The sequence below is a fragment of the Phyllobates terribilis genome, unplaced genomic scaffold (assembly GCF_046119375.1).
Source record: "Phyllobates terribilis strain yellow unplaced genomic scaffold, ASM4611937v1 Scaffold_208__1_contigs__length_3488620, whole genome shotgun sequence".
In the NCBI taxonomy this organism is placed as follows: Eukaryota; Metazoa; Chordata; class Amphibia; order Anura; family Dendrobatidae; genus Phyllobates; species Phyllobates terribilis.
The window spans coordinates 3,220,421-3,224,342 of record NW_027362968.1 but is presented as its reverse complement, the minus strand read 5'-3'; positions in this window follow the sequence as shown (position 1 = coordinate 3,224,342).

Below are 3,922 nucleotides of genomic sequence, written 5' to 3'. Positions count from 1 at the left end.
ATGAATGGTTGTCTCCACTGGACCTGAAACCAGGGAAGGCCGTGTGCGACAATGCTGCAAACCTGGGTGCGGCCCTTCGCCGGGGCAATGTCACACACGTGCCTTGTATGGCTCACGTGTTGAACCTGGTTGTCCAGCAATTTTTAGCCCACTATCCCGGACTAGATGGCCTTCTGCAGAGGGCACGGTCGCTGTGTGCTCACTTCCGCCGTTCGCATCCCGCAGCTCAGCGACTTACATCTCTACAGAAGTCGTTGGGCCTGCCACTTCACCGGCTAAAATGCGATGTGCCTACCCGGTGGAATTCAACTCTGCACATGTTGCAGCGACTGTGGCAGCACCGACAAGCCCTGGTGCAATACGTTCTGACGTATAGCCTGGGCCAACGAGATCCAGAGGTGGGGCAAATCACGCTGGAGGAGTGGTCTCAGATCAGGGACCTATGCACCCTTCTGCACAGTTTTGAAATGGCGACGAAGATGTTTAGTGCTGAGGATGCCATTATCAGCATGACTATTCCGGTGATTTACATGCTGGAGCACATGTTAAACAGAATTCGGAGTCAGGTGGTGGCACAAGAGGAGGTGGAGGAAGTAGAGGAGGAGGAGTTGTATGCGGAAGGGCTAACATCTGCAAGGTCCAGACGGTCGGCAGCACCAAGGCGGCAAGCATGTGAGGGTGGGGGAGATGGTTTTACCAGGGCGCATGGTAGCAGCCAAACTAGTGAGGAAGGTGCAGGAGCCCAGGAAGAAGTGGAGGACGAACTGATGGAAGACTGATCAGATGAGGGAGACCTTGATCAAATTTCTGTTGTGCGAGGTTGGGGGGAGAGGACAGAGGAAGGAAGCATGATTGTTACCTCGCCACCAACACAACAGGGACTTGGTGCTCCTGGATGCACAACACACATGAGTGCCTTCTTGCTGCACTACCTGCAACATGACCCTCGAATTGTGAGAATTAGAAATAATCCTGACTACTGGGTTGCCACACTCTTAGATCCCCGGTACAAAAGTAAATTTGCAGAAATTATTCCTGCCATAGAAAGGGATGCACGCATGCAGGAGTATCAGCAGAGACTGTTGCAGAATGTTACATGTGCTTTTCCACAAAACACCAGTGGTGCACGTAGTGAATCTCACAGTTCCAACTTGCCAACCGTGGGACCGTCAAGTGTTCAGCACTCAAACCGTAACAGAACCACAGTATCTGCTGGAAACATCAATTTTGCGGAATCATTTCACCACTTTTTTAGCCCATCCTTTGCAAGGCCACAGGAGACAAGAAGTCTGACGTATAGTCAACGCCTAGAGACGATGGTACAGGAGTATCTCCAAGTAGACATTGAAGCCATGACTGTGTCACTGGACCCTTGCTCTTTTTGGCCTTCCAATCTGGATAAATGGCCGGAGCTCGCCACTTACGCCTTGGAGATCTTGTCATGCCCCGCAGCCAGCGTTCTGTCTGAACGTGTGTTCAGCGCTGCTCGTGGTGTGCTGACAGATAAGCTCACGCAGCTGTCCACTGATAATGTAGACAGACTCACGTTCATAAAGATGAACAAATCATGGATCCGAAATGACTTTTCTACCCCCGTGTCATCCTGGGGAGAGTAAAAGCTTGATGATTGGTTAAAATCACCTCACCAACCGTTTTAAGCTTTCAAATTACTAATCATGTTTATCTGTATCTTGGCTGGAAAATAATTTGGGCTTTGTAGCAGTGTGCAGTACTGATTATATTAGGCCATCTATAATAAGCTCTACCAGATTTAAAATTACTAATCATGTTTATCTGTATCTTGGCTGGAAAATAATTTGGACTTTGTAGCAGTGTGCAGTACTGATTCTATTAGGCCATCTATACTAAGTTCCACCAGATTTAAAATTAATAATCATGTTTATCTGTATCTTGGCTGGAAAATAATTTGGGCTTTGTAGCAGTGTGCAGCACTGATCCTATTAGGCCATCTATACTAAGCTCCACCAGATTTAAAATTAATAATCATGTTTAGCTGTATCTTGGCTGGAAAATAATTTGGGCTTTGTAGCAGTGTGCAGTACTGATTCTATTAGGCCATCTATACTAAGCTCCACCAGATTTAAAATTAATAATCATGTTTATCTGTATCTTGGCTGGAAAATAATTTGGGCTTTGTAGTGTAGCACCCTGAGGACTCGGCTGCTACAGGGGTATTACACCTCAAGCCAGAGGTGTGGTATTCCACTCCCGGGTAAGGATGGAGTGTGGAACTGAGCTCAGTAGGCTGCATACACTACATACATCCCATTTCCGGGGGACAGAACTACAGTACTCCCACCAGATTTATGTGCAGGTACGACAGCGTCTGTCCCTGGCTGGAGTGGGAGGGGGGTGGAACATCCCAGTAGTGTAGGGGCAGATAGGGGGAGCAGTCTGGGTAAAGCTAGGAGCTCATTGGGTGCTGGTCACCTGAGCTCACACATAGAGGGAGTATATAAGGTGGGCACCATCTTAGAACAGGGTCTTTGTAGAGCCAGAGGAGCAGAGCAGAGAAGCTCAGCCAGGAGGGCTGACAGGGAGCTGTGGCTCCGGCTGGGCCCAGCTCCAGAGCAAAGCCTGCAGAGAGAGAGAGGAGTGAGAAGGACCCAGAGAGGAAAGAAGAAGGAACCCCAAGATCCCAGAATAAAGACAGAAGGGTGAAGGGTTGGCGCACAAGGGTACCGGATCCCAAGCTGGCAGAGGCCAAAACACACCTTAGCCAGGAACCGGAGGTCGTGGTCAAGATTTGCCACGACTCTCACCAAATCCACTAGAAAGGCACACCAAGTATAGGGTCAGGGAACCCAGAAGAGGTGCAACCAACAAGAGACCCGAGGGAGCCGGACATAAGTGGATCCCTGGTGGGAACGGCCAGTAGAAAGGGAAAGTCAGAAAGGAGCTCAGGACCACGCTTCAGAATTGCTTGGGGGTTGGTCGAGTCCAGGACCTGGTGGACGCAGCACGGCTCGGGTGGTCACTCAAGGCCAGAGTGACCAAAAGAACACCAGTAAGTAAAAACCCTGAACTGCATCTCCCGACTCTGAGTCTTCTTACTGCACCGTCACAACCCCCATCATCTACACCTGCTGCCCTGAGGCCATACCCCTCCCATTGGGGGTTAAACCATCACTGCTGCACATATACCACCGGCCTCAGCGGACTGCTCTGCAGCGGCGGCTTCAAAGCCGCACTCAACGGGTGGCGTAGTCGACAATCAAAGTAACATCTACTGCTATAGACCGCCACTTAGTTTGACGCCCTGGGCACGGACCGGGTCACCGCCACAAGGACTACTACCCCCATCCAGATCCGGCTCCGGGTATCCCAAACAGCACTGGCCCAGGGGGCGCGTCAGTAGCAGTGTGCAGCACTGATTCTATTAGGCCATCTATAATAAGCTCCACCAGATTTAAAATTACTAATCATGTTTATCTGTATCTTGGCTGGAAAATAATTTGGGCTTTGTAGCAGTGTGCAGCACTGATCCTATTAGGCCATCTATACTAAGCTCCACCAGATTTAAAATTAATAATAATTTTTAGCTGCATCTAGCCCGGAAAATAATTTTGGGGCTCCGAGATGCGCAAGACACATAAGTGCCTTCTTGCTGCACTACCTGCAACATGACCCTCATATTGTCAGAATTCGAAGTAATCATGACTACTGGGTTGCCACACTCTTAGATCCCCCAAACTTTTCGATCAACCTTTTCATTTTAATAAAGACCAAAAAAATGGTCATTTTTGAAATTATAAGCATTAGCAGGTTATTAGAAACTGAAATCAAACAGTTTTCAACTCAAAACTTTATTCTAGGTGATGTTACATTTTCACATAGGACCCCTTGTTCGAAAGGAGCTTCTGAACTCTCTCGTCCATTGAATTTGTCAGGTTTTGGATGG